The sequence below is a fragment of the Mus musculus genome, chromosome 15, assembly GCF_000001635.26.
Source record: "Mus musculus strain C57BL/6J chromosome 15, GRCm38.p6 C57BL/6J".
NCBI lineage: Eukaryota > Metazoa > Chordata > Mammalia > Rodentia > Muridae > Mus > Mus musculus.
Window position 1 is genome coordinate 23,025,403 of NC_000081.6, and position 22,314 is coordinate 23,047,716.

Genomic DNA, 22,314 nt, shown 5'->3' on the forward strand with positions numbered 1-22,314 from the left:
CACCAGACTGATTTCCAGAGTGGTTGTACCAGCTTGCAATCCCACCAACAATGGAGGAGTGTTCCTCTTTCTCCATATCCTAGCCAGCATCTGCTGTCACCTGAATTTTTGATCTTAGCCATTCTGACTGGTGTGAGGTGGAATCTCAGGGTTGTTTTGATTTGCATTTCCCTGATGATTAGGGATGTTGAACATTTTATTTTTTCAGGTACTTCTCAGCCATTCATTATTCCTCAGTTGAGGATTCTTTCTTTAGCTCTGTACCCCATTTTTAATAGGGTTATTTGATTTTCTGGGTCCATCTTCTTGAGTTCTTTATATATATTGGATATTAGTCCCCTGTCAGATTTAGGACAGATTCTTTCCCAATCTTCAATTCTATTCCAATGGTCTACTTGTCTGTCGCTGTACCAGTACCATGCTGGGTTTTTTTTTTTGTTTGTTTGTTTGTTTGTTTTTATTTATTTTTTTTTTGTTTTTTGTTTTTATCACAATTGCTCTGTAGTACAGCTTGAGGTCAGGCATGGTGATTCCTCCAGAGGCTCTTTTATCCTTGAGAATAGCTTTTGCTATCCTAGGTGTTTTGTTATTCCAGATGAAGAACTAAGAGAACCTCCTGCTTGGTGGTGAGGTATCTTGACTTGGCTCTTATTATGGTTCTTTCTCTCAATAATTTTGCCCTCTCCTTTTATTTTCTCTGAAGAGAAATAACTTTAGTTATTTCTTTAGTTCATGTAATATCATCTAAATGTCAGCATTCCATGTTAGGTGTGAAAGCACCTTTTCAGAATAAAGCTTGGTGAGTTAAAAACTGCAAAAAAAAATGCTCTTTCAAACTCAGTGAAGAATTGAGTTGAAATTTTTGATGGGGATTGTATTGAATCTGTAGATTGCTTTTGCAAGATGTCTATTTTTACTATATTGATCCTGCCAATCCATGAGCATGGATGATCTTTCCATCTTCTGAGATCTTCTTTGATTTCTCTCTTCAGAGACTTGAAGTTCTTATCATACAGATCTTTCACTTCCTTAATTAGAGTCACACCAAGGTATTTTATATTATTTGTGACTATTGAGAAGGGTGTTGTTTTCCTAATTTCTTTCTCAGCCTGTTTATTCTTTGTGTAGAGAAAGGTCACTAATTTGTTTGAGTCAATTTTATATCCAGGTACTGCACTGAAGCTGTTTATCAGATTTCGGAGTTCTCTGGTGGAATTTTTAGGATCACTTATATATACTATCATATCATCTGTAAATAGTGATATTTTGACTTCTTCCTTTGCAATTTGTATCCCCTTGACCTCCTTTTGTTATCTAATTGCTCTGGCTAGGTTGACACAATTTTTTACCATGTCAGGAGTATAAGTGAGGATGTGAGGTAACGGGGCTGCTCATGCCCTGCCAGTGGCCCAGTCATGAGAGAAGTCAGTCGTGGAGGTTCCTCAGAATAGAAATAGTCCCACCATGTGATGCAGCTGGACAATGCCTGGGCATAATCCCCAAGGCTTCTATATCCTATTATAGATATACTTGCTTATCTATGGTCATTGATGCTCTATTCATATCAGCTAGGAAATAAGCAGTTGATGAGCCTATCAACTGATGAATGAAGAGTGAATGAAATATTTGCCTATAATGAGAAATGAAGAGCACACCAATTGGTTATCTATACCAAGCATTCAGCACTAAAAATATGTATATAAAAGTAACTTTACATAGAAGGTTGTATCTATATATCATCTATCTCCATCAATCTGCATTTATATTTATATATATAGATTGATAGATATAGATATATGTGGGTGTGGGTGTGTATATATGGAAAGGGAGGTCCACTATATTTCACTATATTAATATATATACGTATATATATATATATATATATATATGTTTATATATACATATATATTATGTTTATAACATCTATGTAACAAAAATTAATGAAAAAAATGAGACAATGAGTTTTAAAGGTATTGAGGAAGGCTATGTGGGAGGGTTTCGAGGGTGAAAAGAAATGAATGAAATGACACAATTTTACTCTAATTTCCAAATAGAGAAAATGTGATGATAAAATTCACAGCTAAGTAGATGAAGGTGGAAGCTAGAAATAGCCATCCTGAGGGAGGCTAGGTCTTAGAACTGTTCATGCTCACTAATATGCAGATGTGCTTTGTTGTATTTTGAGTTTCTTTTCTGAATAGTGTTCCTATATCTCTCTCCTTCATGTACATTTAAAAAACCACTTTCCCAGTACACCCTGACATTCACTACACAGATTGCCAGTATCACGGTACAATGAGAAACATGCATCTGTGTATCATGTCAACCTCTTCCTGGCCTATCTAAAAATTCTTCAGAGATACTTAGGTAACATTTAAGAAGAGAGTATGGATTTGAGAATAGAGTTCTAGAAACAACGTGAAACAAGGATTAGTATAAGTAGCACCATCTCTGTGGAATGGTGTTTTCCAGAAAGGCCTTATCCTAAGATTGCAGCTTTACTTTTTGCTCTCGAAAAATTACGAACCCCAGAGACAGAGTGCCCCTATTCCACTCTACAATATAATCACATTAATGGAGCTGGCTCTGCTTTTAAGGAAAAGAAAATGCCAAAGCCAATGTATAGACTTTTGTATTTGCACTTTCAAAGTGATGGTGTGTGAATGTGTGTGTGTGTGTGTGTGTGTGTGTGTGTGTGCGCACGCGTGCTGATGCATATTTGTGTTTGTTGATGAGACTCCTTTCACAGACATCAGAATCCCTATAAAGCATTGAGGAAATAGGTTCAGAATATTTTTGAGTATCTTTTTATATTTCCGGGAAACATGAACTATAGTTTTCTTCTTCTGTTTGTGCTTTCTATCATTTTATATTTTAGTTATCTTTCACTTCTGAATAGAATAGATGCAACAGCCTTGCATTTTTTGATTACCCATCATATCCATTCTGTTTAACGTCATCCTACTTTTCTTTCAAATTTAAAAATATTTGGAAATCAATTTTCATCCTCCTTTTGCTAGTGAAATGTCTCAAGTCATTAAACTCTTATATTTATTCATGTGAGTACACTCACAATTGCTAGACCATGTTGTTACTGGGTGACAAATTCCATTGTGGGAACAAGTGATGCCGTTTCATCATCTGGCATGCTTTCAATTCACTCACAGCCTGCATTACTTCAATGTAGTAAATCCACACTTCCATTTTAGTCCTAATTTTCACTCTTCTACCTGAATGGTTTTTTCTTAACTGGATTTTATAAATATCTTGGTTTTTCTCTGCTTCCTGTTCTTCTTGTCATTTCTGGGTAATCTATGTCCATCATTCAACTCAGACTCTGCACAAAGCTTTTCTACATGGTCAGGATGAATGAGAAGAACATCCACGTGATTTTATAACACTCTGCATGTGCTTCTATTATAGTAACATATTATGATGAAATGATAATTAAAAAAAATTCCTCCATCATATGATAAGACACAATTAAGTTGACCTGTGGAAAACTGAATCAGTAAACTTAAATATATTATTTTGAATGATTGCTATACATTTGATTTGTTATTTGCATAATGACATGATATATAATGTATTATACTGGACATGTCACTACCGGTATATAGTATAGTGACATCAGAAGCCTAGAAATAAGAGCAATAAATGCTATTTGAATTTGTCTTCAGACAGCCCAAAACTTGATACATCCTACAGATGGGATACATTTTGTAGCAGTGTATATTATATATTGTGGGGAAGCATTTTAAAATTCATATAACAGGATTAGAATATTTCTTTATATATTCGATCACTTAAAATGTTTACATGTAGAATATATATTTTGCTTAATATTTTTATATCCATTAATATACAACTGGAGTGGAGGCTTAACTTGACTCTATTGCCTGACTGTGGATGCATTTCTCCTGTCTGGAATGTCCTGTGTGCCCCCACTGAGAGAGGATATGCTTAGTCCAGCAGTGACTTGGGGAACTTGGGTGGGTTGGTACTTAGGGGGAACCTCCCACTTCTTACAGGTGAAGGGAAGTAGGGCCCAGGGGAAGGGATATGTGTGTGTCTTGGGGAGGGAGGTGTCTGTGAGGAGGGAAAGGTCTGCAATCTGATGTAAAGTGAATAAACAAATAAATTATGGGAAAATAAATTTTATGACCACCTTCAAATTTTACCATTCTATTGTGCCTATTGTCAGTTCTTTGGAAGTAATTTATTTTTATTTTATTATATAAAGATCTTTGACCATACGTGTCTTATGGAATTGATGCCATCATCTCACATTATTATTAATTTTCAAATTGTTCCCTGACAGCAAGAAATTTTCTTGCTTTCGTTGATTTTCTTCAATGAATTTACTTCAATATGGTCAATGGACATTGCATGCTTTTAAAGGAAATCTGCATTCATGTACTGCTTGCAAATTTACATGCTCATTCACCAACAGAGAAATGCAATGTTTTGCTTAGTGTGAGCAGCAAAAACTGCAGAAATTCTGATGAGGTTCTAATGTTGCTACTTGACTGACAATTAAGATAATATAAGTCCATTATAGTTCTCAATTAACAATAACATGATAGGGAAATGGATGTGAAAGGAATTTTGTGAGAAAAAAAGCAAGAAATAAATGGTCAATAATTGTTATCGCCATCACATTAGTAAAATGGAAGCCATGAAACATTAACTTTTGGCTATTGCATAAGCAAGTTGAAAAAATGCTACTGCTCAGGCTTAGCAAAGAAATAATTAGTATTTTACTTATTCTTCCCTAATGGTGTTGGAGAGCAACAGAGTAATCATGGTTTTAAGAACTGTTCATAGATTTTTAACTGTAGTTACAATTATTGTTCATAATCTATACATGAAGAGTAGTCAGAGATCTGGGTTATGGAATCATAAACCGAGATTTTATTAAAGCACATATTTCAAAACCTAGTCAGAAACATTAGAATTCAGTGACTTGGAAAGGATTCGATCAATTGTATTCCACACATACTATAGAAAACAGTGCTGTGAACTGATTGAAAGTGTTCACCACAATGTTTTATTCACATAGAAACTCTGGCACAAACCCTTAAAGGCAAGGAATATGCATAAGTTTTTGAGATTCTTCTAGAAAACAATGATAAATTTGTTTGTTTCATGCTACTGTGTGCTACTGACCATTTTTATTACTCACAGACTCAACTGCTTTATTATATTTCCTGAAAGGTCAGTGATTTAGTCATCTAGAAGTCATAATTAATTAAATATTAATAAATGTAAACTATAAACTATGTAAGCTGAGGTTATCAAAACTGGTTTTAAGTATTATCGTTGTTCTATAAATATGTAATTCTGAGCTCAGGATATTTCCTGGATGGTTAACCATTTACATACATGCATCCACTGATTCCATTCCACTTTTGTCTGTCTCTCCAGATAACCCTGACTAATACAGGAGATAATATTGTCATAACAGTTTTACTTCTTAAGACGTACCATATATAAAGCTGTGTAGTTTGGCACGTTATTTCAACTCAGATGTTCTGTTCTCACTGCTGTCTGATGCTTCCTCTAATTATCAAGTCATAAGTGATATAACCACATGTATTAAAAACTATTTTTTGACTCAAAAAGTGTAAATTAGAAAAATAGATTCTACTCTTAACTTACCAACTAAGAGAATATTTTGTCTTGAGCATTAAAAGATGGAGAATCAAAATGTAGATACAAAAACAAACAAACAAACTAAAAATCAGTGAGCAGTTGCCATTGCAAGGTGGAGCTGGAATTCATTAGCTTGCATTTAAACTTTTTACATATGACTTTGCTTTCACCAAATTCTCCATGTATTTACTGAATTTTAAAAGTATTCCATATCAATCATTCATATATATATACATACAATTATTAAAACACAGGTTCAAATTTTGATATGTTTTTAATTTTCCAGAAAAACAATGTATTCATTATTTAATTTATATTGAAATAATTATTGAATGTGATAGAATAAAATGCCATATAGGGATGATAGATAGCTGATATAGAAAATAAATAGCTGATAGATAGATAGATAGATAGATATCAATAAATATAGAATTGGCCTTGTGATTTATAAATTAACAATATTATGCCATTTTATTAAAAATTCTTATGGTGTTTAAGTATTTTATATACATTGAATACATTAAACAATGTTTATTAATTGCTCTTGTTATAAGGAAGGGAAATATTGTGTTTTAGGCATAATTGGTATCATAGTACTTGCATGGCTCTTTATAGAGATCTTTCTTTTGTTTTCTTGCACTATTATTGACCAATTTTAAGCTGAAGTGCTAGAATGAGTAAAGATTAGCTTTATTAGGTAAACTGCGGTAATAAAACTGAAGGTGATATTTTATTTATTTTTGATAATTTCACACAAGTATATAATGCATTTAATAACAGTTATGCCTCACTTTTCCTGTTTCCTCAACTCAGATTTCACTTGTCAAATGCCTCCCAATTTACCTCCATTTTAAAACAGAATTATCCAGTTGATTCAAAATAGAGTCTTCTTACCAATGGCCACAGCCCAGCAGCTATCAACTCCCAGTGGGTCCTCAGTTAGGGGTGGGCTCAGTCTCCCACCCATGTTGAAAGGTTGAGAATGTACAGGGCTTCTGCACAAAACCACAGCTCTTCTGAGATCATGAGTTCCACAAACCCTGTCATGTTCACATGAGACAATCTTACAGAGGTCCATTCACAGACATTCTGTCCATCTCCTGTGATGTTTCCTGTGCCTTAGGAGGAGGTAACGTGATTTTTTTTTTTACCAGTACAGAATTTTTCTCATATTCTTTCTACCAAAGATATACAAAGTATATCTTTGGCTAATATAAACTGTAATTTTTTCAGATTTTTCTCACATAAAAATCAAATCCTTTACTACATATTACTTGAAAACAAACTAACTATTTGAAATGACTGATGTGCTACGTAGCTGCATGAGATGGGCTTTTCTCAACACATATCAACACAAAAAGCTATACACCCCAAACACATGCATTGCTTCATGTGATAACTCGATAAAGACACTCAAGGATGAACTACCTTGTCATCCTTGTGCTCTTGAATCCTCCCTCTATTGAGTGAGAAGGAGACTGACTCCTCCCATTATTGAGTGACAAGGAGACTGACTCCTCCCACTATTGAGTGACAAGGAGACTGGATATGTACTTTTACATTCTTGTTTCATTTGTATTTGAAAATATGATTCCTAAATTTTCACAGTAAAACTGAGCATGTAATGGCATCTAAAGTGACAATTTTCTGAGTTTTTCTTTCAAAATGTTCACCATTTAGCAATACATTTTAGTCTTTCTAGTCTCTTTAGTCTGACCAGCGTCAATCCTGTGTTAAATGCTGCTCTTTTGCCAGCTAAAATATTTCTTCTAACTCTCCCAAGGTAACACAAAAAGGGCTGTGCAGCAGAAACTCCCAGGCTTTCAGCTTCTGACATTAGCTCCATAGTAAATTCTGTTGACTGATAAACCATCCAGTCTTTTCATCTTTGACATCAGGAGAAAATGGTCAACTCCTTACTACCTGCCTTTCCTCTAGTCACCATGATCCATACTAGTCGATATGCTGTCTTCTCTGTTCCCTGAAAACACATATCATGTAATAGGTGGCCAACAGATTCATCTTCAGATTGCTGGGGAAGTGTGTCACAGATTATGAGCATCAAATATTTTAAAAAATTTTTTATTGAATATTTTCTTTATTTACATTTCAAATGTTTTCCCCTTTCCAGGTCTCCCCTTCAAAACCCTTATCCCTCCCCCCCCCCCTTGCTTCTATGAGAATGTCCACTCTTGTTCTTCTGCCCTCACATTTCCCTACATTGGAACATCGAACAACCTCAGGCCCAAGGGCCTCTCCTCCCACTAATGTTCAACAAGGACATCTTCTGCCACATATGTGGCCAGCACCATGGGATGCTCCATGTGTACTCTTTGGTTGGTGGTCCAGTCCCTGAAGTCTGGCCAGTTAACACTGTTGCTCCCTTCATGGGGCTGCAAACCCCCTCAGCCCTCAGCTCCATCAGTCCCTTCTCCAACTCCTCCATGGGGGACCCTGAGCTCAGTCCATAGGTTAGCTGCAAGCTTCAGCCTCTGTATTTGTCAGGCTCTAGCAGAGCCTCTTAGGAGACAGCCCTATCAGGCTTCCAGAGACTGCCCCAACTGGGGACCTATACCATATACAGCCAACAAACCTGGAAGTTATTGTGGATGCTGGGAAGTGCTTACTGGTAGAGCATCAAACTTTTAAAGTCACTTAAGTATACTGTACATGGTATTGTGGAATTTAGAGAGCATCTACAGCCCATAATCTGAGAGCAGAGTAATTTATATACATCCACATTTGATAAATAGATATTTTAGGAATGGGTTGTACTTTTTGCGGTTGTCAGCAAGAAAATGTTGACCCATATGATGCATCTCTGCTCCATTCAGTTATTGTTGACTTAACGATGGAAAACCCCAAATGGAGGTCAATAAAACCTTGTTTACTTTTCTAGCACACCCCTGAAATTCTCATGACTGATGGTTGAGAAAACACAGTTGTAGCCTGGTGGCAAACAAACATTCTATTTCAATCACCTAGAAATGATGTAATAAGCAGAGTTAGTCTTCTCCTGAGGATGCTATAGTATACAATGCTAAAATTAAACCACACGACTTCTTTGAGACCAAACGCTCGCCTTCCTATCCTTTTTACTCATCAAAACTACCTTTCCCTCAATCACCAGTGCCTCCTTACAGAGCAAGATATGAGCTGCATCCTCTTTTCAATATTCCTTTAAATAAGAAAAAATGGATTACCATATAATTCTACTTCTGTGTATATTTGTAGGTTTATCAGACAATCAAAGTAACATACAGACCGATCAGATTCTACTTATATATTTAACTATATATGATACATCTACATCATGTGTATGTGTGTGTATATCAGCAATTAGTGGGGAAAAAGAGGCCATGGATTTGAAAGAGAGCAAGAATATATATATATATATATATATATATATATATATATATATATATATATATATATATATGGAGTATATGAAGGGAGGATATGTAAAGATAAAATAGTGTAATATAATCTCAACTTTTTAGGAAATATTATTTTAAAGTAAATTAGGACACCATATATAGAAATCCTTCATTTGTATTGGGAGCCACAAGGGAGAGAATAAATAAAACCTGAGAGAACATTGGCTCATTATTCTGACACTGCTGTTCCTGTTCTACTTTTTCCTAACAGTTCAAATGTTGGTGACTTCCAAATTTTAATTGACTTATTACATGTTTTGTAGTGCAACTTCAATGTGAGATTCTTTCACAAGAGGTAATTCAATTCCAGCACTATTTCTGTTTGTTCCTTTCAAAATATCAACCCCCAAACCAACTGAAATAGTTCTACTCTTCAATACTCCCATGAAATAAAGACAGTCAAATATAAGTAGTTGATTCTAAACATTCCCTCTGCTGCACTTTAAAAGAAAAACCACTTACCTTATCTTCTCAAATGACCTTTCTCAAAGTAGAAAAAGACCAAATAAGATCGGAATGTTACAAGTTAAGTAACCTTTGTCAAACTTTTACCATGATTTATGAATAAATGCTTGGGTATCTTACTGATTTTTTTCACACACACAACCACACACACACACACACACACACACACACACACACATACAGGTTTGGGAAAACGAATATTTCCTAAATTTGAAGAAATATGTTGAGGGTGAGTTATGCTGTATGCTGTATTCATCTACAGCAGCATCATGAGAAAAATCCCAACCTTGATGCTAAAGCTCACATCTGTTTTGCACATTAGCAAATCTGCATCCTGTTAACACTACCTCTTTTCAACCGGAGAGTTTTTCCTCTGGTGTGCATTCAAAAGGGGCTTTGGTAGTTTTAGCAACTATGTATCCAAAGGAATGCTATTTTCTTGGTGTCGGCAACCAATGAGAATCCCTTACGAGTGTTGATATCCCTGTCATGAGACCCTTGGAGTAGTCGCTCCATTTCGAAAAACACCCACCCTTGTTTACTATGATGCTTCCAGTGAGATGCAGGATGGTATTGATGGGTGAGTGTGCGTGACTGACTTCCCGCTGGGAGAAAGTACTGAAGCTGCCTCAGCTGCTCACATCAATTTTGAAAACAGCCAGTCAGGCCTGAAATCCCTGTTATCATAAGCTGTGTACATTACAAAGCGTTGTAATTTATTCAGGAGTCAGAAGAGGTGAGAAGTTCACGCATGGCTTAGTTCTTCTGGCACTAGCAAGAGGCTGGGAAGGCACTGCAGTACCATTCATCTTCAGAAATATAATGCTGACCTCCAAGAGGAAGCTCCATCTAATATAAACCCTACACGCCTTGAGTACTTGGGACACGGCATGAAAGGGCATCTCTCAGGCTAAATCGCTGGACTTCCTCTATACTAGGGATCGCTGATGAGTGAGCCAGCAGTTGGATGTTTAGCAGGCTGTGACGACTTTGCACGGAAATATGAAAATTTATTACCAGCTTGCCACATCAGCGCTTGCCCTGCCTGCCTTTGCTCTTTCCCTTCTGATGTATACTCCCATTCCATCTGACAGTCATCCCTTGCTCTGGCCCCTACTTTCCCATCCCCCGCAGAGTACTGCTGGTCTAAACTGTCACCCGAGTCGTCCTGCGTCCTGCATCCTGGCTGTCATTTTTGAAGAACACAAGATTTTTGTTTTGTTTGCCTGTGTGTGTGTGTGTGTGTGATTCTTATTAACCTTATTGCTTTCTGTGTGACCTTGTCTATGGGACAAAAAGGGTATTTGTGCAGCCCCAAAAGTATGTACGGTGGGGTGGGGGAGAAGGAAGCAAAAGGGGAAGGGAGTAGAGGGAGAGTCAGGGAGGAAGGAGGAGAGACTGCGAGAGCCGAGCTGAGCAGCAGGCCGACACGAGCTGCCAGCCAATCAGAGACGCGCTCGGGAGCTGCAGAGACCCAGCCTGGGAGCCTGGGGCTGGAGGTGCGGAGCCGGAGCCTGGGCTCTCCGAGGACCGTGAGCAGCAGTGCCCAGAGCTCTGAGAAAGTGCCCCCTGTGCTTCTCATAAATTAAGTTCCTTTCCAGCAGTTAGGGCAAGTCAGCCAAGGTAAGGTTTCAATACATCACACTTTACTCTGTCGTGACATTAATATTTTTGTACAATGGGGCTGCTTACTCAGTTCGGAGTGAAACAGCATTGGTGAAATCTTCCTCCTGGATGCTTTTCACAAGATACTGTGCTAATGGGAAAGTTGCAGCCGGCAGCCTTGCCGCTAGTATAAATTTGTGTTTTTCATGCCGGAATGCTGCTATACAGCCTATGGAATGTGGTGCTTCCAATCCAGCTGGTTCCGTGTGTTCTATGGATGTGCGGTTCTGAGGATGTGCGGTTCTGAGGATGTGCGTGTGTGTTAACTGCTCTGCCCCTGAAGAAGTTGGAAGGGGACTCTGCCAGCACATTTGAATACTGAGGGTATCCAATTCAGAGGCATTTATGTCAGTCTGAAAAAAGTGAGATCAGCGTGGTCCGACTCAAACAGGGATTTTGCAATTGGATTTTACATGGTGCTTTTTAATTATGGTCTTTCCAGTATCCTGCAAAATGACAAGGTATCTGCACACTGAAACTGCTGCAAGATGAACAATTTTGTCTTGTTTTGTTTTTGTTCTCTCTTGGATTTTGAGAAATTTCTTATTTTTTTTCCTTTTTTTTTTAATGTTTTCCTTCCCAAGCTGTTTTCATAGATAAATGTTTATGAAAACCTAAGGTGAAACTTTTATGTTTTTACCAAAGGCACAGTAATGATGCAGGCAGAGAAGCCCGCTGACTCCTGGAGCACTAGCTAGTTTATTTAGTGTCTCTGTGTGTTTGTTAACTCTCAGTCAGTGCCTTAACTTGCCAACCTTGTTCTGTTCTGAGTGTACATTCATCTAATTTTGTCTTTGTTTCCACATCTGACAATCAAGGTAAATAGCTTCCATTCTTGTCTGTGAGTGTGCTGTGCATGAAGATGTGTAGCCAAGCAAAGCTTTCATGTGTTAACAGGTGAAAACAGAATCTTATTAGTTAGGGTTGTTAAAATATCCTTACCTCATGTCAATTGCCTTGTCAAGATAAGTGATCCTTGTGGTTTCTCAAATAAAAATTCTTAGGAATAAAAAATACTGTGCTTTTTGGTTTGCTCAGGTGATGGCATGCCTGCTGTGAGTCCAGAGACAGATCAGAGAAAAATTTTGTTATGCAGCCAAAAACCTAACTGTATGCACTCCTTGCATTTTCCAACCTTTTTCTACCTCTCTGAGATCACCCACAGATGTTAAAAGCAGGAGGCTATCCTTCTGCAATAACCATTCTCTGTCTGAGGATATAATCTCCTCAGAGAACATATTAGGTCCTGAATTAAGAGTTTGAAACCCAGAGAAGATCTTGTGCATACCTTGTGATGTGTGGGAGGAGGAAACAGAATGTAATGCTAGAAGGGAGTCCATTCTGTAGCGTTCTGGTCCAGCACCAATTATTATTGCAGTTTTGTTTTCAAGCTTCCTGCTATATGTTTGATTCTATATTTACAGCCAGTGAATTAACCTAGTGTCTGCCACCCAATTCATTCCTTCCACAAGGCATGCGCTAAACAGGCTTCCGTCAATAATCACTTTATGCACTATATAGTTCTACTGTTTTTCAACACAGATAGCTAACTTAAGAAAGCAAATAGAAAAATGATACTAATAGCTAATATTGATTGCTGGCCTGAAAACAGTGAATTGTACAAAATGAGAGCAAGCTGTTTCAAATGCAGCAGAAAGGTCCAGCAGAAGGTAAACCAATAGCAAAGCAGAATGAGGCAGTAGACAGACTGTGATAGGGAACTCTACTTAAAACTCTGACTGCTGCACCCTGAATAGAATTAGCTACAGAAGTCACAAGCAGAGGCAAGAGCTCCTGATACCTGCAGAGGCTTCCTATGGTAGAATCTGGTAATTATCATTCTTCCTATGACTTTTGTCAAAATGGATATGGGAGGCTGAGATGTGGTTTAAAATATTATGATATTTTAAACAAAGTGTATTCTATGTATATAATGTGTTTGATTCCATTGGATCGTAGAAATACCATTATTAGGCTATGCCTCTGTTTTGCTGGCACAATGAATGTAAACTGCATTTTTAGAAGTGGTTGCATCCTTTCTGAATTGACTTATGGCTGGTCAAGAGTTGAAACTATCCCTTTAATTTTTCTGACATCGGTGTTGTGACATGTAAACACGCATGTACACTGTAGCACATTGAAAATGGTGAAGATAAACATTCAGTTGTGCTGAATCACTTGACTGATGCAGTATAGTCCTTCAAAAACTAACCCAAAATTTAGATATATACATTGTGTGTATTATATTCTTTTTTTTTTTTTTTTTTACTTACTAAAGACAATACCGCAGCAAACTTTTCAATTTGCTTAATTCTCTATCTTCATTCAGGTGTTCATGCCTAAAGACTGTGTTCTGGGTTAGGACTTTTGGATGTTGGTTCTATTGATATTTGGATGTTATTTCTTGCTAGGGTAGAGGGATGCCCTGAGCTTTGCAGACAGTGTAGCAATCTCTTTGATCTCTAAACATTAAATTCAAGGATCATTTTGCTAAAGGTTAGGCAACCAGAAGTAGCAGCTCCTTATGTTGTTAACTTTACAGTAAGGTGTGGAAGAAAACATCACTCTCTCATGGTGAACTACTGCACTTACAATAGTGAAGGGCAGGTTTACAAAATGGTCATAAGCATGCCAATGAAGTAGACACCTATCCATGTGCATCAATTTGTGTGCACTACCCATGAATTCTCATATTACTTTGAAATTGAATTGATCTCGAGTTGTAAACTTTCAATAGGTCCTACCACATTATTGTAAAACACAGTAATGACCACATCCTTATTTTTTCTATTAATTGAAAATCTGACACAGAATACATGTCCTAAATCACAGTAGGAGTAGAAAAGAACACCAACAAAAGGTTCACATGTTGGGCTTACAATATCTGTTACTATTATCTTTATTGTAACAATGGCCCATTAATAAAATAATATATACATGGAAGTATGGAAGTATGAATTTTCTGTTTTACATTTTCATTGTTTGGGAAGTAATATTCAGTATGTGTGCATTTAGAAGATGCTCAGTCTTGTAGATCTGAGTGCTTGGTATACTCTTGACATTCTAACCACAAGATAATAGGATAGCACATTTATTTATAATGATAGCTTTTTATTGGTTGTTATGAGTAGCATGATGGATATGCTCCATAATATGGAGTTTCATGATTTGAAGATGGGGCAGAGCTTGGGTATAGACAGGAATCATTGTAGTGCATACAAACTCTTTGTCAACATATTTTTTTTTTCCCATTTGCAGCAGGAGCAGCGGTAGGGTACAAATCAAACATGCTAAATGATATTGTTGGTTGTATTTGTAAAGATCAATTTATAAAGATCAAATGTTGCTAGATTATCAAAGAATCAGTGGTTTGGTGATTTGTTTGCTTAATATTGATTCAGGATGCTGTCTTCAAGCTCTATGGTTTGTACAAATCACCCACAAGTTAGCTTAGTAGTTTCTCTTCAAATGTAGCTCATAAGGCACAACTTTGCTATGAAATTTGTAACTTAGATTCACAGATACATTTCCACTTGTTTTATATTTGTACTTTTTTACAAACCACACTCAAATGGGCTAAACAGCCATATGTGACATGGCGTTTACTTCTTAAAGGAAACCATTGAAAACTTGGGAGAAAGATCACTATATGTGAATGAATGTTTGGATTTGGGTCTCAAAAGCCCTTATACAAGTGTGTAGTCAGTGTGGTGGCTGTTTTTAATATTAGCTCTTAGATATAGAGATAGAGGATATAGTTAATCTAACCAAAGTTTGCAAGATGCAGGTCTAGAGCCCCTTTCTCGATATGTAAATTAGAGAGGAGGTGAGGGAAACACCTAGTATCAACTTTCAGACCTTCACATCCACGAGTGTGCACGTGCTTGCAAACATGCACATATATATGTCCCCATATACAGACAAACTTGCACATACATTCAACTAGGCTACACATTTACAGAAAAAAGAAACTTTCATTGCTAAATCAGATATTCTTTGTATTATTCCTGAAAGGATAGATTAATGTATTATACATAAATATCTATAATTATAACTAAAATATACATGTATTGATTACTGAAAGCCCTGTGTCTCTTTACAACTAGGCATTATAAATGACCATTTTATTGACGTTTTCTTTAACTTTTCAGTTATAATATAATTATATTTCTCCCTGCCCTTTCTTTTTCTTTCTTTTTTCACAGATCTTTTTTTTAATTAGGTATTTTCCTCATTTACATTTTCAATGCTATCCCAAAAGTCCCCCATACCCTCCCCCCGACTCCCCTACCCACCCACTCCCACTCCACCTGGCGTTCCCCTGTACTGGGGCATATAAAGTTAGCGTGTCCAATGGGCCTCTTTCCAGTGATGGCCTACTAGGCCATCTTTTGATACATATGCAGCTAGAGTCAAGAGCTCTGGGGTACTGGTTAGTTCATAATGTTGTTCTACCCATAGGGTTACAGATCCCTTTAGCTCCTTGGGTACTTTCTCTAGCTCCTCCATTAGGGGCCCTGTGATCCATCCAATAGCTGACTGTGAGCATCCACTTATGTGTTTTCCCTGCCCTTTCTTGATCCAAGCAATTATACATACTTCATCATCACTCCCCTACAAATGCCTGACTTCTTTTTACTTGCATGCATATTGCATATGTATACTTAGACTCTATGCATATAACCCATATGATGTGAATTATATGTACATCTTCAGGGCTAACCACTTGGTACTGGACAAAGTGTTATTGTGCTCTTCGCTGGGGAAGAACACCACACTTTTCCCAAAGTTAAACTTACCTATAGTTCTTTGCTTAGGCTTGAGGCTCATAGACTTTCCTCATCCAGTTTGTCATAACCATTGTGACCATCTTTGTTTAGTACATGTTTGGGCATCATGATGCTGGGACCTTATGGGTATAGGTTATAACATTACGATCGGGCATGACCTCACAGGAAATTCACGATCCACTGCTTCCTCTCTGCAGTGTCCCCTGGTATGGTAATGTTTTGAAGATGTATTCATTGGTTCTGAGCTCCACAATTCTGTATACTGATTTTGTTGTTTTCTGTATCAATCTTTGTCTGTTGTAAAATGAAGTTTCCTTGATGAGAGGTCAGGGTTATACTTACTTGTGGATACAAGGACAAATATTTATACTAGCTAGGTTAAGGTATAAGCTGGTTTAATAAATGGGGGGGTGTAAATTCTTTGCCAATTATCATGAATCCATGACACATTACATAGCTATGTTTCCAATACCAGGAATGTTTTCACTCTTGTTGAGAAACTCTTAAAACCAATTAAAAAAAAACCTCTTGGTTACTGCCAATGTATGCATGCCACTACTGCCCCATAAGGGTTATCCTGCCACACTGATTGTTGATGTAGTGCAAGAAAATTATACATTGGTAGAACTGTTGTTTGCCTGCCTCCTGTGGAAGATTTCATGGTTCTTTCAGATTTCCTTAAATTAGTCCTCAGGCAGGGGCATTCATGAAAGTTCTAGCTCAGGCATTTCTGAGCTAGATGTTTCTGCTGTGCATGTCTTCCCCACTGAAGATTTAAATTTCATCTTTGATGGGTAACCAAGTGCAATAGCAATAGACTTAATTTGGAGTAGATTTGGTCATCCCTGGCCAACAACTCAAAAGAGGGCTAACACCCCAACATAAATGATTTTGGCTCAATTGGAGACATAAAATAGCTAGCTAACAGTTTTGGTTTTTTTCATTGTTAGAGTATGTTTAGATTGGTGGATATCTCTAATACGTTTACTATCGGGTATTTTATTCCTCCATATTATTGGATAGTTATATTATCAATATTTACCAAATTACCCATTAAAATATTTTACTAGATATTAAATGAAATGGCATTAAAGATAAATAATTTAACATGTCTATCAATGCTTAAAATGTTTTGATTTAGTCTGTGAATGAGCTAAGAACATATCTACAGGAAAGTGAGCCGGTGACCGTCCAGGTTACGTGACTGTAGAAATAACCATTGTTCTGCTCTCTCCTAGCATGCACAGATATTGCTTCTGTGTAAAGCAAGTTGTGATGTGTAGATTTCTGCATTGCTGGGCTACAATAATTTAGGAAAGTTCTTGGTAAAAGTGGCAAATTGAATAATGTATAATGACCAAAAATATTCAATCAAATTGTTTATTAAAATACATAGGAGATCATTTTCAATGATAAGATTGGTAATTCAAGATCACACTGAAAGCTTGCAAAGGACACAGTCAATGCAAGTGCTGGTTTTAAAAAAAAAAAGACATTTTCAGTTTTCCTGCTTCCACCAGTAGAGGGAATTCCAACAGTTATTTCAGTTATAAATGGAAGTATTTCAAATCACCTTTGAAAGTTTAAACCAATGTATGTTGATATGTCTCTCTTATGGAAGTCAATTTGAAGATGTTGAAAGTTTACTTAATATAATTATTCTCAATCTACTTAATAGCAACATTATTTTAAATAAGTATATCAAAGTTTGAACACGAAGATGCTGATTTTTATAGATATCCTAACACTATTTAACTATTTGACTTTTATTAATAACACTGAAGCAAAAGTAGTATGGGTTTGATGAAATTACTATTAACATCTAATGTCGGTAGAAATAGAATTATTTTACTTTTCTTTTAAACATAATATACTATATCTTTCCACAAAAGGAAAACTACCTTCCCTTATATGCAGGCTCTAGAACCAGTCATGGTGCCTCATCCCTGTAACCACAGATTACTTGAGACCTACACAAGTAATTTGCTATGAAGTCATCATGAATCTGGACTACAGAGTGAGCCCCTTTATAAAACACAAAACCAAGCCTAAAACCCCTAACAGAATGCCAAAAACCTAGCCACCAAACACCCCTCCCAAAAAAGCAAGCCAAAATATAAAAGAGAAGGCAATATGAATAAAGCTAATTTAAGTTTGAATAAATATAATTAATGATAAATATATAAAATTTAAAATAGAAATTTACACTTAATATGTATTTTATGTATTGAGATATAAACACCATTTCAACAAGTACATGTTGGGCTCATAAATGAATCGAAATAATTATGTTTCTCTCAATCCAACTTTATGAATTAGTTTTACTTTTTAAGCATATACAATTAACTGTGTTTGCCTGTAGTAAATAAGACACAATTTTAATGCATAACGATAAAATACACAATGAAAATTTGCTCATTTGTATCTTTGTCCTTATTGAATAATTTGTTCTTGGGTGGTTGCTTCTTTTAAACTCTGCATAGTTAAAGAAAACTATGTGCCTAAGATTGACAAGAAGACCTGATTCTCAACACTTACAATCTCCTATTTTGTTGACTAATTTCTTCCTGAAGAAATTAATTATATTTCCAGAAACAAATCAAAGCCTACTCTATATTAACTTAAATTTTATTATACTACATATTAAGTTATAAATTTATGTCTCTTGTTAAATAAGTTGAGGTCTAATGAGAGTTGTTGTAAATAAGACTGTAATGAGAATTTTGCAGTTTCTAGAAAAAATATATTAAGACAAAGATCTAAGAGTGATATGGGAGCACATGTTTAAAGAGGTAGATGGTGGCTTGGTATTTTAACTACTATGGCTAAGAAGCCTTTGCTGAGAATAATACTTTTTTAAAAAGTCTAGGGAGAACTGTGACTATGAATAATGGTAATTTTTATGGAGCAAGAGTCCAGAGAGAGTAAGAAATGCAAAAGTCATCTGGGGAAGGGACACCTGCTATGTTGAAAGTTGAGACAGGACAGCAGTGGTGATGATACTGTTGCAGATATAAAGAATGAAAGTGTCCAAAAAGTTAATGCATTAAAGACTTAATTCTGAGAGAGAGAGAGAGAGAGAGAGAGAGAGAGAGAGAGAGAGAGGAATATGAGGATTTAAAGTCTACATCTATGAATAATGAATACATTAAAATGCATTAAGGTCCTCCTTTGAGGCTTCTGTGGTATACTTGAGATTATAGGTACAAGCCTATAATCTCAAAATTGGTAGGGTGAGATAGAAGGACTGCGTGTTTGAGGCCAGCCTGGACTATGTACTGGAATCTTGTGTCAAAGACAACAGATAAAATAAACAAATCTAAGCAACAAAATTGAAATAACAACAAAGCAAGCATTCAGTAATTGGTTTCTCGCTCTCTTTTCCTGGAGCCGAATCTTAGATGCTCACATTTCTTAACTGAGAGTAAATGTGTTTCTTCTTTTCCCCATTGAGACATTTAGTTATAGATGAATGAAAGAACCTCAGATGACAAAGTGAAACACAGTTAAACAGTAACAGACACAAGGGCTAGTCTGAAAGATACCTGCAAGGATTTTAGACTTTCAGTAGGGCAATCAGGATAGCGAAAGGAAGGTTTGGAACAGAAAAGTGACATTATCTGTCATGTATTTCAACAATAAACTTGGAAGATTCCGCCAAAGTTAGCCTGTAGAGGGACAAGGACAAAAACAAGATGAAGTGACAGATACATCGTGATTTCTGAGATGCAATGATGGCACCTAACAGCCCAGGGACACTGTAGAAACAGAGAAAGGTTGGATTCTATATTTATACAAATAACAAAGCTCACTCGATTTGATGTTTTAAAAAGAGATATACAACTGATGATGGAGAAAGACTAACAAGAAAAATTTCATGTCCTGAGCAAGAAAAATGTAACTAATATACTATTGAGGATATGCAAGTTTTACAATAAGAGCAGAAAGGAGAGAGGACGCCAAAACTGACTACTTTTTAAATTAAAGTATGAGATGTCCAGGATGGCATCCTGTGTGTCCCCTGAAGGCAAAACAGGAGCACACAAGAGTTGTGTGTTAAGGCACTGGATAGGAAGCCATGGGTAGGAGAATGAAGTTAAAAGGAAGAATGGGAATATTGAAGAGAAAAAAATGTAAATCACAAGGGAAAACATGGAGGAAAAGGAAGAAACCAGGGGAAGTGAGTGCTCAGAATTTAGGAAAACAGTCGGGAACTTAAGCAAGTTGGATAATGTGTCCCTAGAGTGTGAAGTCTGGTGGGAATTTCACACCATGAACTCTGAGCTCTTTCACTTCTCAATCCTCTCAGGCCTGCCCCCAGCCCTGTGACCTGCCCTCTCTGCCCTCCTCACAATAAAACAAAGGCGGAGGAGGAGGGGGAGGAGGAGGAGGAGGAAGAGGAGGAGGAGGAGGGAGAAGAAGAGGAAGAAAGGGGAAAAGAGGAAGGGAGAGTGGGATGGAAGGAGAGAGGGAGGAAAGAAGAAAGGAAGGAGGGAAAGAAGAAAGGAAGAAAGAAAGAAGGAAAGAATAAAAAGAAAAACAAGTCTAATTTGCATTGAGCATATACTCACAGGAGCAAGGTGAAACTCCAGCCCTCAAAAAACAAAACAAAACAGCGAGTCTGATCCCACCCCTCCTGCACTCCTGGCAGAAGCCATCATCTGTGGAGCGCTGCACTTTAGCATCGTTATAACAATTTTTAAGAGTTCTTTTCAATAGCTTTTTTTAGGCTGTTACATTTTTGGGGAGGGGCAGTCATAGGGTTTGTCCCAGAAGCCTCTTATATCTCTATTAACACCTGAGAGTCTATAGTCATCAGCACCATGGCAAATGTACCTCCCTTGGCATTTACAGTCAGCAGGAATGTGGGTCACAGACTTACACACGGTTTGTGAAGACAGCACAGGCTATGGAAATCTACAGTCTCTAAGATCAGCATGTGCTATGGAGCTCAGCCTGGTCTCCAGTGGCCATTCAGACCACAGACATCAAAATGACTCTCTGCTGCTTCAGGGAGCATGGGCACCATCGCAGGTCTCACAGGACATCACAGACATAGGACATCAGCATGGGCTCAGGTGGTAGGGCAGGACGGTCAGATCATGTAGCCCTTGCAGCTGCAAAGCCCATGGCTTCTCTTGGCAGCGCAGATTGTGTACATTCATATGACACTAGGTGGCAACATGGGCCACAGATATCAACACAGAACACATGCAGTTGGAATACAGACCCAGACAACACCATGGCATCAGGTGGCAGTGCAGGGCACTCATATTTTTAAGATTATTATTTTAGCTTGTTAAAAAATTTTATGTGGAGATACACTTCACAAAAAGTCATTTTTAATTTCAGTTTAGATGATACATCTTCATATGTTAGAAACCAAATAAAAAGTCTACATTTGAAGAAGAAAAATGTAACATGAATTCAATAAATTTCACTCATCTTGAGAAAAATGATCACTTATGGAAACTAAGCAAAAGAGACTGTAGAGAAGCCAGGACATATGGTGTCTATTACTCCTAGCTTTCAGAGCAACTACAGAGCAAACTTCTAAACTGTGTGGTTTCAAACCATTCAATTATATTCTGAGTAGAGAAGATGACTCTCAGGAAGAGATTCTTAAAAAAAAATCCTGAATTTTTGAAAAAGGAATGTCTATATAAATGGCAACATACATGAAACAGTGACATCAATCATCTCTCTGTGTCTCAATTTATATTTTTCATTGTTCTATGCTAGAGTTTAAACATCAGTAGACATTGTTGGATGGTAGAATCTACAGTCAAGTACAATCAGTATTTGAACTGGATTGTTCAGACCTGAGTTTGATTTCCAGGACTCTCTCTCTCTCTCTCTCTCTCTCTCTCTCTCTCTCTCTCTCTCACACACACACACACACACACACAGAGAGAGAGAGAGTGTGGCAGAGAGAGAGAGACAGAGAGAGAGAGACAGAGAGAGAGGGAGAGGGTGAGGGAGAAAGAGAAAGAGAGAAAGGGTTGCAGGAGAGAGAGAGAGAAAAACAGAGACAGAGACAGACAGAGAGCCATACAGGTGTAGTTACATAGCTAGATGCATCTGTAATGATTGCAGAGATGTTGGAGAGTCATAAACCTGGGATTTGATGGTCAGCCAGCTTTGCCTATTTACTGGATTTCATACCAGTTAGAGAACTCCATTTAAACATGAGAACGATAGTCAAATGATGCCTGGGAAATGACAGTAAAGTTGTTCTCAGACCACCATAAATACATTCACACTCAGACATTCATAGATATATCCACACACAGACAAAATTT

The 22,314-nt window shown here is 37.0% G+C and overlaps 1 protein-coding gene across 7 annotated transcripts in view; it reads left to right on the forward strand.

Annotated features, from left to right (window-relative positions):
* The window catches only part of Cdh18 (cadherin 18), a 928,594-nt gene that overhangs the window by 476,505 nt on the left and 429,775 nt on the right, over positions 1 to 22,314 (forward strand). For 2 of the 7 annotated variants that reach the window (XM_030248608.1, XM_030248609.1), the window contains exon 1: positions 10,190 to 11,180. The exons of 4 other annotated variants lie outside the window; for them this stretch is intronic. The gene's annotated coding sequence lies outside the window, so the exon portion shown is untranslated. Of the gene's footprint in view, positions 1 to 10,189; positions 11,181 to 22,314 lie in introns of those variants that run through there. One more of the 7 variants, NM_001081299.1, reaches the window with a different exon arrangement.